Raw genomic sequence first — 19581 nt, forward strand, 5'->3', positions numbered from 1 at the left:
GAAAAAAACTTACAAGTAACGTAGTGGGATTAATTTATGAATGAGATTGTTTCATATTTACAAGAAAAGAATCAAGAACCATTAATAATTATACTACAATTTTCTGGGATAATGAATTATTAAGGTAATTTCAATCAGTATGAATTTTAAATTATATATAATTTAATAATTTTATTTTTACTAATTATAAATTGAGTAGCAAGAATACAATCTACTGTAAATTAATAATTTATTGAATAAATTAAAGCACCATGTGCAACCATCATGATGTGTGATGCAATATGATCATCCATTTTGTTGGCCCTAGAGCCAGCCTGTTTTTGGTCTGCTCGTGTGTACGTGTGGTTTCTTTTTTTTTTAATTTAAATTTTATGTTCTTTAAATTTTTCGTGCTATTGAATTCCTCTTGTAATTTTTATAATCAAAGTTAAACCCATAAATATAAAAAATTTTCAAAGGCTAATATAGAAGTGTTGAAAAAGTATTGGGATAATTATTAGACATAGATAGGAATATATATATATATATATATATAAATTTTTGTATTACAACTATATTATCTTTGTAACCGAGTTAATTTTTTGTGTTTGGTATATTTAATTTAGTTTTGATATATATTTGAAAATATATAATAAATTTAAAAAGATAGTTTAGAGTTAAACGGAAAAATGATAGATAAAGATGAATAAATAAGAATAAGCATTAAGAAACATAAAAAAAATTGAGAACTTTTTAAATAAAGTGACATAATAAAAAGTGATAACTTTTAGATAAAGTGATATAATAAAAAACGACAACTTTTAAATGAAGTGACATGTAAAAATGATAATTTTTTACATAAAGTGACATGTAAAAAGTAATAATTTTTTAAATAAACTGACATGTGAAAAATAATAATTTTTTAAATAAAGTAGAATGTGAAAAATAGTAATCTTTTAGATGAAATGACATGGTGAAATGTGACAACTTTTAAATAATGTGACATAGCAGAATAGTGACAACATTTCTCTCGTAGTTCCTCATTCCTATAAATAGGGGATTAGAGAATGGAGGAAGAGACTTTGTAGATGGAAAAAAAAAATAGTGAGAAGCATAGAGGTGAGGAAAAAAAAAAGAGTACGAAGTGTATGATTTTATGAGAGTATTATGAGATTTTTAGATAGAAACTTTGGATAAACTCAGTTAAATTTGTAAAAGCAAAGAAGAGGAAAAGAAAAGGAAGAATGCTCATGGTCAAAAGGATGTTATAAACCGTCATAAAAGTAAGTCGTTTCTTAAGTTTTAAAATTCGATTTTTCTTTAATTTTTGAGATTAATTTTTTGAGTATTATGTTAAATACTTTTGAATCAAGAAAGTGATAAATATCATTTCAAAACTCTACTAATTTTTTTAGGAAAAAATATCATAAATAAAGCCAGAACTCTACCAGAATTAAGATTATATGTTTCACAAGAAAATTGAAATAATATAAGGGAAGACTCTATCCGAGTGGATACATAAAGCGATAGATAAAAGGAAAAGTTTGAAATATGACTGCTAAGGACCTAAAGTAAATAGAAACTATGGATTCATTAGTTTATATAATTTTAAAGTATTTTACGTATTTTTAGTATAAAAATATATTAGTAGATATTGTGGTATTATGACCTACATTTTTTTACAAAATATTTATTTTGCACTTTCATATTTATTTAGTAAATATTTGTTAAAGTTTTATTTTGATATAAATATTATTTCACTTTTGTTTTCGAAATGTGATTTTAATATATGAACATCTCTCATTATGGAAAGGAGTTGTTCCAAAAGCACATGCATTATGTTAAACTTCAATGTGGTCAAACATACCGGTTTATTTTTGGGTGTATCGATAAAGTGATAAGTTTGTGATCATACATAATTGTTCTGTGTTCGAGTATATATCAAAAAATAGTATGATCTGTGCGCTCTGATGGTTCTATGTTTGGGGAATAACAGTATTTCAAGGTATTCATGTATGTCGTTCCGTGTTCGAATATATAGATAACTAGTGATAAGTATATGTGCATATACATAATGTATGGTAACTGATTAATACTCCATAATAGAGATGAGGTATATAATGAAGCAATTGTGCATCAACTTTCTGATTTGTGTATTTGTTTTCTTATTCGTATATTTAATTTTTAAAAAGAGTATATAATATATATTTTTGTTGTGTGTAAGAAAAACTATAAAACTTATACTATGTTGTGATTTCATAATATTGATTATTGAAATATTTTATTTCACTTCCTATTATCCTTCAAATATCGAAGATATTATTGCAAAATGAACGGTAATATAAAGAAAAGTTTTTAAAACTTAATCTAAATATTTAAATTTTTGTTTCGTACTTTTATTTTGTAATATAAATAAACAAATTTAGAGATTCAGACATATATTTATGTTTTATATTTAAAAAAAGTAACTTTTCTAAAACTCTGTAATAATTAATAAAATTAAATTATTTTAATTAATTCGAATTTATGTAATTTAAGTATACTTTAGTCATTACCCTACAAGACAAGATATGATCCATGACAATGTTGTTGATTTTTTTAATATACTCTTGAATTAATTTATTAATTAAATAATATTCTAATTAAATATATTTTAACCAATTAATTAATTTGTCCCTATATATCCAGTTGATTAGTTTAAAAATTTAAAAATATTTAAATACATAGGAATTATGTAGTAATTAATAATTTGGTCCCAAAATTAGAACAAATTTAGATTTTCATATAATTATTGTATATTAGATTCAAATTTTACAAATTTCGACCTTGTCATTTATTTTATGAAACATAAAATAAATATTTAAAATTTGAGAATCATATTATCATAATACACAACTAGTCCCGAAGAAATTAAAATCTAAATATATCTATAGTAATAGGTCAACTTTAATGGATTGTATATTTATGAGAATGAACTAAATGGAATTTTTTAGAATTATTTAAAGAATGATATATGTATCACATACTCAAGTAGATTATTTTACATGATTTACAGTATAAATAAAGAGTACGTGATCTCACTATCACATTAAAAGTATAGAAATACTTATTTAGTTACGAAACATTTCAAAACACCTATTTAAAACAACATTAACAACAGACTTATATTATCTTACCTTCTTTACTGCATAATATTTTCAATCTTCTTTTACTTATCATTCTAAATATTGTAACTTAAAGTTGTCCATGACTGAATACACTTCTTAAAAGATGTAAACCAACATAAAAGAGAAATTTGTCATCTGACTCTTATTTATGTTAATAGTAAAACAAATAGCTAAAAAACTATTTTTTTTGTTGAAGCTTAAAAGGCAATTTTGAATCTGATAGTGAAATGGCCCGAGGTCCAAATGGTTTTAGGGCATTACTATTACTTGTCTCTACCTTCTGATATTGTATCGCAGAAATGTAATCATTCAACGTAATGAAATCAACATCTCATTCTAATGGGTACATCAAACCATGACCTCATCCACATCTATACTATAATGTCCCAAAATGATTTGGATGAGGCATTAATGTAACCTGCCATATTAAGCTATTTTATAACATTATTTCTCAAAATCAAGTAACTAGAATTTCATTTGCAATATATGTCTAACATAAATTCATCCAATTCCTTTCATATACTACCTGTGTATTATATACTAATTGGACTTGTAATAGAGTATTCTTATTACACGAATGCTGATTAAGGTTGGCGTGCATGTGTGTATAATATGGGTTAGTTTTCTACCTAGTCTCCCTCGGAACCCTCCGCCTTATTTAAGTATTGGGATCCACCAACGGTAATTTTTGTTCTGATTCCTGCTTCACTGTATTTGTAAATAAACATGTAATGAGCCTACACATGCCCAGTAAGTCAAATTTAGAAATCAAAACAACGTACTGAAATCATTATAATTCCTAGACCGGAATCCTCCTTAAGACTCTCCTACTAAATAATGTTTTCTTGTCTTCTATTATACCTCCATATTCTTTTTTTCATAATCATTCTTACCCCTCTCTCATTCAAACAGCCCACTGCCCTCCTCTGTGATGCTTGTGGAACATCACAGAATCTCTCTCTACGCTCTCCCACCTATAACAGTCGCTGGCCTTTCTTTCTGCTAGGTTTCCAAAACTTCACCACCATGATCTTCTTTTCAGTTCAACCCACATGTACCTCAGCATTCCCCAACACCTAATCCCTACGTTTCCTACCTCTTTTTTACCCAAACCGACTCCTTAAATAGGTAGGAATTGTCTCCATTGTCTGTCAACACAATATTCTCCCAAAATAACAAGTTAAATCCCTCGCTCTTTCCCGGTTTGCTCCCATATTCAACAACCACGTGGCTCTTTTGGTATTTCAGAACCCTTACACCCTTCCTATACCTAACCCATTTCTTCTACAACAATACAGCCAAACATCAATTTTCCCTTCTCATCTGTAAACTCATACTTAGTTGGCTCATAACCTGCAGATAAATTGGCAGACGAGGTAATAGTATTAAGTATCATCTATAACATATTGCATTAGACCTACTGACCTTCTGATGATCCCCTTCCCACCTTACATTACTACTCAATCAGATGTCATTACAGAATCAGGACAGAATGCAAAATAAACGACCCTTACCGGGCCACTCACATCAATTTTATTAACACATGCAATATGTATATCAGGTGTGACCATAGCAAATATCAGCCAACATACAATGCATTTATTTATCAAGCATATCTCAGCCACCAGTCAGCCACACACTCACGCGCAGTCATCCTACACACCAGAAATAACCAACAAATTGTTCAGGTTCTATTTCCCTAGCTTAGGCTTAGTTCCCCTACATGCCCGATCAAATTTCCTCACATTAAACTCTTATACATTCTATCTATCTGCTATCCCTCTTCATCAGTTCTCCTCTATTTGAGTCCGATGGTTTTCTGTTATATTTTACCCTTTTCTCCTACTTAGTTTCTGTATAAGGCTAACAGATTTATGTTCTCTCTCGTCTCTATGTTGGATCCAGCCCTGTCATTCCCTTTTTCCCCGATTTCTCCATAATATAACCTACTCATTCTCTTTCTTCTCCGCTTCTCAGTATCCGTTCATGTTCTCTCCTCACCCGGCTATCCTATTCAGTTCTCCCAACTCAACCCCTTTAGATCTGGTCATTTCTAAAATATATCCAGTTCATCACCAAATTTGATTTAACTAGCATTACTCTCACCTTCTACAGCCTCCACTCATTTAGTATTTACTCACAGTTTCCCTATTTCAGAATAATCGTCATGTAAATGTATATAAATAAATCATATGATACACGAATCATAGTCCTACTACAATATTTCACCTCATCCTTTCACTTTCCTAACTCCTCATCGTGCATTCATCTTTTGAAACAAGGAATTGAAATACACATTTCAAATTCAATGTTTAAAATTCTGAATTTATCTTACCTGTTATTTCCACCTGAATATTTGCCTACAACAGTTATCTCTCTTCGGACCCCTCTCGTCTCGGCGGATTCTTGTCAACGATTCCTCCTTCTAATCCTCCTTGAATCATGCTGCCTTTCGTCATCTTTGCTCAACTTCTCTGTTCTCACTCTCTCTCTCGGGCTTCCTTTTTCGGCCCTCTCTTTCACAACCCCTTCTTCTTTCTAGGGTTCCTTATGTTTTGAAGGAATCAAAGAGAGGAATTTATATGGGGTAATGGGGCCATTTGATCCCAACAATAGAACTGAGACCATGGATTAATTATTATTTTTTATCTTCTTAAAATTCCTAACTTTTCCCTTTCCCATTTAAAATATTTATAAAGTAGCCCCTATTTATTTCCCGCTCAGTTCTATTTCAAAATCTCTGACTTACCCCATTTTTCTCCATTTTTTTTGAATGTTACAAACTTCCTCTCTTAAAAAATTTGGTCCTCCAAATTTATCAGAGAGTTGAAAATTATTATCCTTATGTGTTTCCCAAAAGTTCAAGTGTCAAAATTATTTTATTTATTTTCTAACTTTCTAAAATTAGGATGTGATTAGATAAGATATGTTCTTTCTATATACCCTAAATACACCAACATATACCTTGTCTTTAAAGTCTTGGAAAGTTTTTTTATAACTTATATTTGGTTCGATTGTACTTAACTATGAAGATCTATCGACATTAGGGTTTACAAGATCTCATCCTCTTTCATATTCGATAAATTATCTTTTAACTAGTTTGTATTATCCCTCAAAATCCATCAAAGGCTAAAGGATTCCAAATATACATAAATACTTTTTCATAATGTCCTCTAGTCTGTATCTAATAAATTTGAAATCCATAATCATTACCGAAGATCCTTGGGAGGTCCTTTGATTAAAGACTCATTTATTAGTTTTTTTTAGTGGTTATGTTTAGTTCTAGCTCTTGCAAGTATACCATGAGTTTTCAAAATTTTCAAGTATCCAAGCTTAAGTTTGGTCTTAAAATATAGGTTACCTATTTATCACATCATCAATTTTTTTTTTCTTGTTGGTTTGAAGAGAAATTTTTTGTAATTGGTGGGCTATGGGTCCTCCACCCTTCGATTGTGCTATTTTGATGATGTTCACTTTGGATGTCTATCTTGGTATATTGTATTATTTTTAAGTATAAGGAACTCTTACTCTAAATTTATCATCACATTAGCAATGACTTATTGTTAGAACATGTCCCTATAACATTCTCTTTCTTTCTCAAAAATGTACTGTGGAAGGAACAAGAAGTGTCAAGAATGAGAGTTTTAATTTGGCAAACTCTATTTCATCCCACACAAGAATATTTTTATTTACCAAGTATATGAGAATTTAATATCTAAGGGTTGGTAACATTTAAGCTTTCTATGGTTTCAAGTATTAAGACTAGTTATGATTGTTACTTATTTACCATTTCCAGTTGGCTTTGGAGTAAAGTCCTAACATTTTATTCCCTAAGTTTATTACATTTTGAACCCACACAATTCCTATTTCTTCGAACTTTCAAAATCGCGATCTTACTTTCTCATATTCTTATATGTTTCGGAGGAAATCCCAAAACCTCTCCTAATGTGCATATTATCTAATTTCTTTTGGCTCCCAAATACCATGGTGATTCCTTATTTTTCTTAGTAACCTCAGCATCATCTTCATGTTTACATTTTACCCTAACTAATTATATTACCTCAGTGGTGCTTTCTATTGGCTCCTAAAATAAATGTTGGTGGATTTTAGGAAGTGGGTGTTTGTGTCATCAAAATTCTTCCTTCTTGCTCAATGATTTGTTATGCAGGCAATTTACTCCCCCTTATTGATTCTTATTATTTTCAAATTCAACAGGGTCGATTATCTTGAGAATGACTTAATCTAAGTCTATTGAGATTTACAATCCGTGAACTAGAAAAATTATAACTATGGGGGTCATTGACTATACAAGGATCTCACTAGAATGTTTCCACTTTCTCCTTCATTTCTTAAATAAATGTTTGTGTTTTTATTTATTTACTATTTATTTTTTTTATTACATATATACTTTTTTTTGGGATATTGTTATGCTACTTCAACAGACCCTATCTCCCTAATTCATCAGGTTTAACTCCAATTTTCCTCAATCATTTTCTACCCATAAGTTTTGTACCCTCATTCTCATATTTTCTTGTTCTCATTTACCCAGAAGCAACAAGTCTATAGTTCCCTTCCCCTTACTTCCCTGGTTTCAACTTCTAAATTCCTATTGCCATCTCCTACCCTTCACTATCTACCCATTTGCCCACATTTCTTAAATTCATCTCATTTGCCATTTCAGACTCTTTTGGGTCTCATTCATACTTTATTATGATCATCAACCTTCAATTTCTAATTTCATAGCTTCTGTCACATTCATTAACACCTATTTCCCAATCCTTTACTGAAAATGCTCCATAACATGCCCAGATCATCTTTGCTCACCCTCCCCCTTATTGTAAAGTTAAGAATCACTCAATAAGTATGTACCCAACAATCTAGAGACCACAACCACACCAATCCCTTCCAGCATATTCTGCTGTAACAACGTATGCATAATACACACATAACCATTCGGGTTTTAACCCCTCGACCCAAATAGGTGGGCTAATGCACACAACCATGCGAGTTTTCACCCATCGACCCAAGCAGGCGGGCCAACAATTATAACCATTCAGGTTTTCACCCTTCGACCCAAGTAGGCGGGCCAACACATATAACCATTCGGGTTTTCACCCCTCGACCCAAGCAGGTGGGGCAACACACATAACCATTCGGGTTTTCACCCCTCGACCCAAGCAGGTGGGGCAACACACATAACCATTCGGGTTTTCACCCCTCAACCCAAGCAGGTGGCCCATACACACACTATACACTTCACATATTTATATGAACTCACAAAGTCACACTCCTACACGCATACATATATATGATCATACATACAACCATTTCGAATATATCAATCCGTATCAAGGGAAACCACCAAGCATCCATAATAAATACCAAATAAGTCTCTACAGAAAATTAGAAGACCATACTTTAGGATCATCTAAACCATACATATCTTAAACCTGATTTACAAATTTATACTTAGATCAATTTTATCTTATGACAGGTTCATAACACTTATGAAGATGTGGTTTAAAATGTGATATAACTATAACACTTATTTTAAGCTTTAAAATGTGGTTTCAAAGTCTCAAACACTTGATGTTATTTTAAAAATTCTGGTGCATAAGCATCTTCAAGACTATTTATACTATTTTTTTTTTGTCTTCAAGACTATTTATATTTTCATTGCCTAGTAGTAAACAAAACATATAACTGTTAACTTCTTGACTCTATCATTTATATAAGTAAAAATGGCTTTTTCTAAAACTATTGAGGATTTTTTTATATTTTGTAATAGAGACAAATATATACTATCTACAATAATTTTATGTATATTTATTATATTTATAATGAAAATATCTTCATAAATTTCCACCACTACTTCACTCCTATTAGGGTCACCTCTTGACAATCTCTAATATTCAAAATCCTTTATAAAAAATTTCATAGATCTTCCAAATTTAAATTAAAAGATCCATTTGAAGTTTTGTATTTTTTGTCAATTTCAAAACCTCATAATTCCATAAATATGAGGAATTAATGGTTGAGACAAAAATTTCTTATGTGACCTTCAGCGACAACATGAAGGATTCATTGAAAATCTCATCCAAAAATAATAACTTTACCACCAAAAGGTTATTCTAAATTATTTAGATTTTAAAATATGAGCATGTCTCTTAAGGTTCTATCAAATGCTCTGAAACAGAATACATACATCATAAGAGTCTCATCCCAAATAATAAGCTTTTGTTTTTAATTAATAAATAAGCTAAAGGACTTCCTTGTTTTATGTTGCAAATTGAATCTTTAGTGACATTTAGAGGAATAATAAATCTAGAGTGAATCGTTTTACCCTCCATTCTAGGAGAAGAGATGTTATTCAACTTAAGGCAATAATCAACATTATTTTTCCTTTTAAAAGCAAACTTATAATACAATTATAATATAATTGTAATATAATGTCAAGTTGATTATGTGTGAACTGGTGAGGCATTTCTTGGCAGGTATGTGATAAATGCACGATGAAGAGTTGTAGAAAATGCGATTTTGATATAGATTTGATGATTTTTTTTTTTTGTGTATAGAGGAATTAAAGGAAACAAATTAGAGGAGTCAGTCTAGAGCAAAGAGTCGAATCCTCTACAACATAAATGATATACAAGTATTTATAATTTATATACATAAGGTAAGGAATGATAAATTATATGCATATACAAGTTACATAGTTGCTTTGAATAAATTCATGTTTTTGCTACATAAAATAATTATATATTTCTTTAATTCTTATAATTAATTGTCTTAAATATATTATAAATTATCCAATATAGATACATTAATTGTATTGTAACAACAAAAATAGAGAATATTTGTAACACCTGTAAGGTGTTATTAAAAAAAATATATATAATAAATAAATAAATAGAAGAAAAAAAAGAGAAGAACTAGAGGCATAAGGTAGAAGAAGAAGGGATTGGCATAGAAACCAATTAAGAAGGAATAAGAGGCCTGTAGGGTTCTACCATTATCACCCATAAGAGAGAAACAAAGAGTTAGAATAGAGGAATTTGTGTAGAGAGAGTCATACGTGAAGAGAAAGCGATGAAGCCAAGAGAGGTAAAGAGGAACCGGTGCGGCTAAAGAGGAAGAAGTAGATTCGTGCATGCGATCGTGAAAATAAAAGAACCATACAACGACAACGCAACAATCTAGATTTGTTCCTAGTCTATGTGAGGAGAGAGAGCAGATCTCAAGTGAGAAGAAAGAGAGGAAATCAGTGTTGTGTGTGGTGGTGAGTGCCAAAGGAAATGACCGTAGCACAGTGGCCAGTCACACTGTTTAAAAATCCAGGTATTTTTTGACGTGGTTTCACCGTATCTATGTCAGATCTGAGAACGCAAACGGTTCTATGGAGATTTTCGGTTAGTTTGCAATGATGAACAACGATTCTAGCGGTGGCACGTAGTGGTCCGACACGTGGCACATGTCTAAGTGTGTGGTGGTCTGGTAGGTGATGTCTGGAGGTGTGTGTTGAGTGCGTGATGATCTTGGTGATCCACGTGTTGTAGTGCACGATGACCCCAACAACAAGAATTGAGTGCCTAAGGTAAAAATCAATTTGCTTTTATATTATATTTAATTTTGAAAGTGTTCGTCATTTAACGCACATGCTTTCTGTTTGTAAATGAATAAATTATTCGAACGGTAACTGGATTAGGGAGGATCGTAAACCTAAACCAATAAAGATTCTGACATCTTTTTCTGATGAGGCTGTAGGTAAAGGATTGAGTTAATCTCATTTTAGAGGCTCTTACATTTATTTAAAACGAATTATGTGCAAACTTTACAAATTGTTTAAGATCTCTAATATGTTTCTCATTAACTCATCATGTGTATGAATGTTATCTTGTGTGCTTGTTGAATGGATGAACATTGCTAAATTATAAGTATGCCAGATATACTTATATAAGTACTGTATAGATTATTTAACTTTTACAGTATAAAATGAGAAAATACATGCACTTAAACTATACATGTGTAAATCTGTGCAAAACTAGATATGGTGTGTGGTTTATATACATGATTACATACGTAATATTGTGTAGAGGCTAATTATAAGTATTTATATTTTTCGCTTAATATGTTGAACGTGTGTCTGAGGTACATATATGCATGTTGTTGTGTGTGCATGCATATATATTATGAGTTGTATGTATACATATATGAACTATATAAAAAGCTTGTATGCAAATGGAGTATTTAAATAAATGTATATGGCAATATATATGTATGTGAGTTGGTAGGTAAATATTATAATTATGTTTTGATGATTATGCACGGTGAACTCTACTGTAAACATAATAAATATTTATGATGCTCACCTAGGTTGAGGGATGAGGAAGATTAATGTTTAATGGCATCCATATAGATTAAAGTATGGGATCAACATTTATAAGCCTGTATGTAAACAAAGTATTTAAATAAATGTATATAGAAATACTTATGTATGTGAGTTGGGAGGTAAATATGATATTATGTTTTGATGATTATGTGTGGTGAACCCTATTGTGGATACAACAAATATTTATGGTGCTCATTTAGGTTGAGAGGTGAGGACGACTAATATTTATAACCCCCATATAGGTTAAGGTATGGGAACAACCAACATATATGACGCTCACCTTGGTTGAGGGGTGAGGACGATTGATGTTTATGGGTGCTCATATAGATCGAGGTATGGGGATAACCAATATTTATGACGCTCACCTAGGTTAAGGGGTGAAAACGATCGATGTTTATGGCACCCATATAGGTTAAGGTATGGGGACGACCGATATTTACAGTGTTTAGCTTGGTTGAGGGATGAGGACGACTGATGTTTTGTTATGAAAATATTTCAAGTATCCACATGTAGAGCAGATCCTTATATGATATTAGTAAAAAAGGACATCGCACAATGAAATTGTTAAGTAACACAAAAAACTTGACGAATGAATGTGATCTTCTGAAAAGATCAAATAATCTGTGATAATTTGAATATGACTATGGTGTGATATGAATATATGATATATGTATGTGATAATAAGTGACTGGTACTTCAGTTAAGTTAGTGATTATGTGAATGTGATGTTAGAATATTTGTGATGTTAGAGAAATCATATGTGAATAAGAGAATTATTGAAACATGTGGAATCATTGTTACTGTGTTGCCTTCTATGCTTGAGAATTAGTTTTAAATAAAAATCTGCATCTAATTTATAAATCTTATACGATTGAATGTGTACATATATTTGTTCTAGTCATTGCCCTTTTTTCTTACTGAACACGTGAAGTTCATCCCAATTCACACTCCTAGTGCATATTAGTTCAGACCAGAAGCATGTTCAAGATTGTAAGAAAACTCTAAATGAACTTTTAACAACTTTAGGAGTACTGTTTTGTAAAATAAATTTAATTTTATTACCACAATGTAAAATAAAGAGTTTTGTGAGCTTCATGATTTATAACTCCGTACAGGAGATGTATAATTGAAATTTAAAATTTAACATGTTGTGCAACTTATCAGGTTTTGTATGTGTAGCAACGCTCCTTTCTCAATAGAGAATATGAGTCATTACAGTTGGCATCAAGTCAGGTTCTTTGGAACCATCCCTTGTATCATGAGGTTTAGGGTTCTCATGAAGTTTAGAGTCAAAAGGAATTAAGGGATATACACCTTAAGAGATGTTTTGGAACTTCCTCTGAAGCATGTGTGAATATAAGAAAGCAAGATTATAATTTTAAAAGTCCAAAGATATAAGAATTCCATGGATTGAAATATGATATATTTAGGAATCAAAGAATTAAGGTTTCACTCTAAAGCCAACTCGGGATGACGGATAAGCAACAAACATAATCAATCATAGCACATGGAACCATAGAAAGCTTAAATGTTACCAAAGAAATCATCCCATAGGGGCAATGAATTTTCCTTGAGTTTAGGAAAGGAATCTTAAAGGGGGGAGATCACCAAAAACGGGAGAAAAATCTCCCAACCAGGAAGAAAGCCCTCAGTGAAAAAAAATCCCCCAAAGTGGGAGAAAATTCCCCAATAGGGAGAAAAAAAAATTTCAAAGCAAGAAAAAATTTTCTAAGAAGAAAAGAAATTTCCCAGATGGAAGAAAAACCCTTAAATGAGAGAAAATTTCATAAAGTGGAGGAAGACCTGCCAAGTAGGTAAGTTTTCAAGGAACATCTTCTAGATCCAGTAAAGACCAAAAAGGATTAGACATCCTAAAAGTAATGAAATAATTATTAAGACTTTGATGGTTTTCAAGAATCCATTATGAATATCCTCTAGGAAGAGTGAGTGCCCTACCTGTTCAAATTCTTATCAAGGTTCCGCATAGGGTTTACTATAATGATTCAATGTTCTAAGTATTAAACAAATATATGCTTGATGAATAATAGTATTTTAGGAGATTGAATAAATCATGTGCCTGGTGAGTAAGAAACAATTCTAGTAAGTAAAACAAAGTATGTCTAATTAAGATTTCCTTAAGTCTGCTACAAACTCAAAACAAACACAATTCCTGAAATTAGTAAACTGAATATTAAAACATTCAAAAGATTAAGTAACCATCGAGATTTGAATAGATTTTGAGGTGCTTTATTATTTTTTTCCTTTATAAGAAAATATATTATATTTATTTAAAAACTCTTATCAGAATGCCATATAGGAAATGATAGTTTTGAAAACATTTAGCAATAATTCATCATATGTTTGACAAATAGAAAAACTTTTGTAGTAAATGAGACAAAGTATGCCTTATTAGTACTCTAATTCCTGAAAGTCCTTATTCCTCCTAATTAATTTCCAAGGAATAAGAGAATGCCCTAGGGACATGTCACGACCCTAAATCATTAATAATATAACGATAAACCCATAATATAGTTTCCCTTATGCTAAAAGGGAAACATAAATGATGCAATATACCTAAATAAACCCTTAAAACGAACATTATCAGAGTGGCATAGTGGAAACGTGGTGTAGACCCATGAACCACCACACATGAAAGCTTCTTCTTTGAATTGACAAAGAGAAATTGTGATGGGATAAACATGAGGTTCAAGTCATAAGGCTCCACTTATGAATGATCACACGAAGATTATAGAAGCAAAAAAAAAAGGTATAATACCTAGCCTTGGAAGAATTTAAAGCCAAGTTATGCATTACTAACAAGACTATTAAATGACCCCTTCTATTTAAAGAATTTTCAATGATTCTCAGTAATAATTATGGATGTTACAGCTCACTACGTATAGTTTAGAGGACTTTGGGAAAAAAATTGATCAAGTTTTGAGGTACATAGGAAAACATCTAGCCTACAATGGGTTTAACAAAATAATACGATTTAGCTAAAGGATAATCCACACAGATATCAAGTCATCAAATACAAAAGAGAAAAGATCTTGAAAATCCTAATCTCGTACCAAATTTATAAATAATATTTGGAAATAAAAAAAATTAATTACCACACCTGTTAGATCTTAATACTCGCCTATCCTAAAGGAATTAAAGCAGGAAATGAAATACTAAGGTTAAACCCTCGTATCGATAAATCTTTATATTTAAGTACGACTACACCAAACATAGTTCAAAATTCTAATCCTCTAAAGACAATATGTATGTTGGTGCATTTAGAGAGTATAGAGAGAACCAGTTCTATGTAATCATGTACTAATTTTTAAAGATTAGAAAATAAATAAAATAATTTAGACATATGAATTTTAGGAGACCCTAAATCTATCATGACATGGAGGTTGCTTAGGGAATTGAGAAACCACTTTTATGGAAAATAATGATATGACATGTTATTATAAGATTGGAAAAGTAAGCACTAAGATTACTTAGGTAATTAAGAATTTAGTCTTGGGATGAATTAAAAGACCATATATATAGTTTTGAGAAATTCTTAAGACGATGATTAAATTGAGAATAATGTTCCCAAGTTGTGTCAGATAAAAAATAATAATCACATACAATATAACGGTGAGAGCTAGGCTTCGATACATTTTGAGGATAAAGATAGTTGTAATGATAATTAAGGATTTTGTTAAAGACCAAAGATGATATATATCCCAAATATCACGTATTAAGTTTTAAAAATTGAAAAATAATAATTTAAAAGAGGCACATGAAACTTGAGAGCTTGTAAACATATCATGTCGTTGAGGTTTCCTACATAATTAGAATTTATTCGTATGATGAAATTTAGATATGATATATATTGTTGAGAGATTTTTAAAATGATAGATAAACTATAAATGATGTTTTCAAAACAGGTGAAATAGTAATAACAATTGCATGCAATATGATTGGAAGACACTAAGCTATAAGGAATTTTGAGGATCTCTATAGTCTAAAAAGGTATTCTTTTTACTGAGTCAAGCATTCTTAACGAAACTATATTGAGATACCAACAAGCCCTAAATATCAAACTATTTGGAATTGAGAGACACACTCTTAGCAATTACACCTACTTATGAGAGTGAGAAAAGAAGGGATTACAAGCTAAAGGGATCCCACCATTTATAATATTCTAACGAGACTATTAGGTTGAAAAGGAAACCCATAAACGAGTAAGGATGTATTGAATCACCTAGTCACTACAAATTTGGAAGATCAATTTTTTTTAAGGGGGGGATTTATGACACCCACAGGGTGTTATTAAAAAAATATATAATAAATACAAAAAAAAGGGAAAAAGAAAAGAAAAGAGAAAAATCGGAGGCGTACATTCCTCTAGTAAAAAAAGAAGGGATTGACATAAAAGCCAATCAATAAGGAATAAAAGGCATGTGGGATTCAACCGATGCCGTTTGTAAAAGAGAATGAGAGAGTCAGGAGAGAGGGATTTATGTAAAGAGAGTTGTATGTGAAGAGAAAGGAAGGAAGTTGAGAGAGAGAAAGAGGAATTAGTGCGGCTGAAGAGGAAAAAACAGATTCATGCATGCAGTTGTGAAAACAAGAGGATCATGTTGCGGCAACACAGCAGTCTAGATCTATTCCCAATCTGTACGAGGAGAGAAAACATATCTCAAGTGAGAAGAGAGACAGAAAGGTAATGTGCATGGTAGTGAACACCGAAGGAGATGACTAGAGTGTGGCAATTTGCCACACACAAATCCATGCATTTTTCAACACAGTCTAACCATATCCATACCAAATTTGAGTGCACGAGCGATTATGTGGAGACTTCTAGTTAGTTTGTTGTGGCAATCAGCAGTTTCGGTGGTGACACATGGTGGTTCGGTAGGTGGCGCGTGTCTAAGCGTGTGGTGGTCCAATAGGTGGCATGTGGTGGTCCAGCTGGTGGCGCATAGAGGTGCGTGTTGGGCGCGTGGTGATCTTGGTGACATGCAGTGACACCAGCAACCAGAATTGCATACCCAAGGTAAAAATTGATCCGCCTTTGTGTTATATTTAATTTCAAAACTGTTCGTTGTTTAATGCACATATTTTCTATTTGTAAATAGGGGAATTATTCCAACAGTAACCAAAGTAGAAAGGATTGTAACCTAAACTAATGAGAATTCTGACACTCTTCTTATCAAACTATAGGTAAGAGATTGGGTTAGTCTCATTTCAAAGACTCTCATGTTTATAAAATTTTATTTTATTTAAAATGAATTATGTACAAACTTTACAAATTGTTTAAGATCTATAATATGTTTCCCATAAACTCATCATATAAATGAATGTTAGCTTATGTGCGTGTACAATGGATGGACATTGTTAAATTATATGTATGCCTAGTATATTTATATAAGTATTGTACAGATTATTTAATATTTACAGTATAAAATGAGAACATGCATGCACTTAAACTATGTATGTGTAAATCTATGCGAAAATAGATATGGTATGTAATTTGTACACATGATTACGTACGTAATATTATATTGAAGCTAATTATAAGTATTTATGTTGTTTGATTAATATGTTGAACCTGTGTTTGATGTATATATATGTATGTTGTTGTATGTGCATGTATATGCGTTATGAGTTGTATGTATACATGTATGAACTATATAAAAAGTTTGTATGCAAATAGAGTATTTAAATAAATGTATATAGCAATATATAGTATGTGAGTTGGCAGATAAATGTGATAATTATGTTTTGATAATTATATATGGTGAACTATATTGTGGAAATGACATATTTATGGCGCTCACCTAAGTTAAGGGGTAAGGACAATCGATATTTTATGGCACCCATATAAGATGATGTATGGGCACGATTGATATTTATTATGCTCACCTAAGTTGAGGGATAAGGACGACCAATATTTTATGGTGCCCATATAAGATGAGGCATGTGGACAATCGATATTTATGAGCTCGTATACAAATAGAGTATTTAAATAAATATATAAGGCAATATGTATATATGTGAGTTAGGAGGTAAATGTGAGATTATGTTTTGATGATTATGCATGGTGAACACTATTGTGGATACAACAAATATTTATAGCACTTATCTAGGTTGAGGGATGAGGATGACTGATATTTATGACGCCCATATAAGTTAAGGTATGAGGACAACTGATATTTATGGCGTTCACCTAGTTCGAGGGGTGAGGATGACTGATGTTTATAGCGCCCATATAGGTTAAAGTATGAGGATGATCGATATTTATAGCGTTCACCTAGGTTGTGAGTTGAGGACGATCGATATCTCGTTAGAAAAATATTTGAAGTATCCATATGTAGAAGAGATCCTTATATGATACTGAAAAATGGGCATCGTGCAACGAAATTGTTAAGTAAAACGAAAGAAATTGATGAATGAATGTGATCTTCAAAAAAGATAGAATAATCTATGATAATTTGAATGTGACTGTAATGTGAGATGAATATGTGATATATTTATGTGATAATCAGTGAGTGTTACTTCAATTAAGTTCATGGTTATGTGAATATAATGTTAGAATATTTGTAATGTTAGAAAAATCACATTCGAATGAGAGAATTATTAAAACGTGTGGAATCATTGCTATTGTGTTGCCTTCTATGCTTGAGAATTGGTTTTAAATAAAAATTTGCATCTACTTTATAAATCTTATGCAATTAAGTGTATACACATCTTTGTTATGGACATTGTTCATTTTCTTTATTAAACATGTGAAACTCATCCTAATTCACACTCCTCATTTACATATTAGTTTAGATCAGGAGCATGTTCAAGGTCGAAAAAAAATATGAATGAATTTTTAGTGACTTTGGAAGTATTGTTTTATAAAATAGATTTAATTATATTACTGCAATGTAAAATAAAGAATTTTGTGAGCCTCATAATTTGTAACTCTGTACAGGAGATATATAATTGAATTTTAAATTTTAGCATGATGTTACACAACTTATCAGGTTTTATATGTGTAGCAATGCTCATTTCTCAAAAGAGAATGTGGGTCATTACAATATACATCATACTATAATTGTTACAAAGAATCTTAAATAATTCATCACAGTACAAGTAAATACAATGGGTAACATACAACGATTACACTAACCATAACTTAATATGTTGTAGATAGAGATAACAATGGGTTGGGTTTGAGGTGGATCTCATGAAACTTGAACTCTATCCAAATTATAATACATGAACTCGAACCCAAAATGAGTTCAAAAATATAATTTTTATTCATATTTATGCAGTTTGCATGTTAAACCTATCCCTCTCACCAAGCCATAAGTTTATATATATACATATAAACTAAAATTGAAAGCTTTTAAATTTTAATTTTTGTATATAAAAAAATATTTTGGGTTTTATATTTGTATATATAACTATATTTATTTTTAATTAAAAATTTAAATATATAATACTTTATATATATGGTATCAGATCATATTCGCACAGAATTTTTACAATTAAATTCGAATTCGATTTATTTTAATTATGTGAAATAAAAAATCTATATTGTCATTCTCTGGTTCGAATGTGATCCAGTTTAGAACTTAAAAGGATTCAGTAGATCAAATTGAGTTTAACGAGATACAAACTTTTTTTTGTTGTCATCTCTAGTTGTAAAAGGTTTGTAAAATGAATGAGGTGTGAGAAAAGAAATATATTAAAAATAGAATTTACATAGCAAAATAATTTAAGAGTTTGTAGTTAATTATAAATTAATAATAAGAGATTGTAATATATATATATATATATATGTACATATGTATTCCACATCGACTAATGCTTAGTAGCTAATCCAGCTTGAATCTATTTATTTTTCTTAAACATGCCAAAAATTGAGGATGTGTCCTTGAATCTACTATATGGATACCAATTGGTAACCATTTCGTTTCCTCTCCGAATGAAACTTTTGCAAAATTAGCCAATTAGTAGAAGTAACATTTTAAAGTGCTTATGAACCTTCCATACCAAAAGTTTTTATTTTTGGAT

The 19581-nt window shown here is 30.8% G+C and overlaps 1 long non-coding RNA gene across 1 annotated transcript; it reads right to left on the reverse strand.

Moving 5' to 3' along the window:
• Positions 1–3264: 3264 nt before the first annotated feature.
• Positions 3265–5813, reverse strand: LOC110824983 (uncharacterized). Its single transcript, XR_002541686.2, has 2 exons — positions 5482–5813; positions 3265–3854 (listed from the first exon to the last, which is right to left on the reverse strand). It is a non-coding gene; the product is annotated as an uncharacterized LOC110824983 (long non-coding RNA).
• Between the last annotated feature and the right edge of the window lie 13768 nt (positions 5814–19581).

The sequence above is a fragment of the Carica papaya genome, chromosome 5, assembly GCF_054855325.1.
Source record: "Carica papaya isolate Zhongbai chromosome 5, ASM5485532v1, whole genome shotgun sequence".
Lineage (NCBI taxonomy): Eukaryota > Viridiplantae > Streptophyta > Magnoliopsida > Brassicales > Caricaceae > Carica > Carica papaya.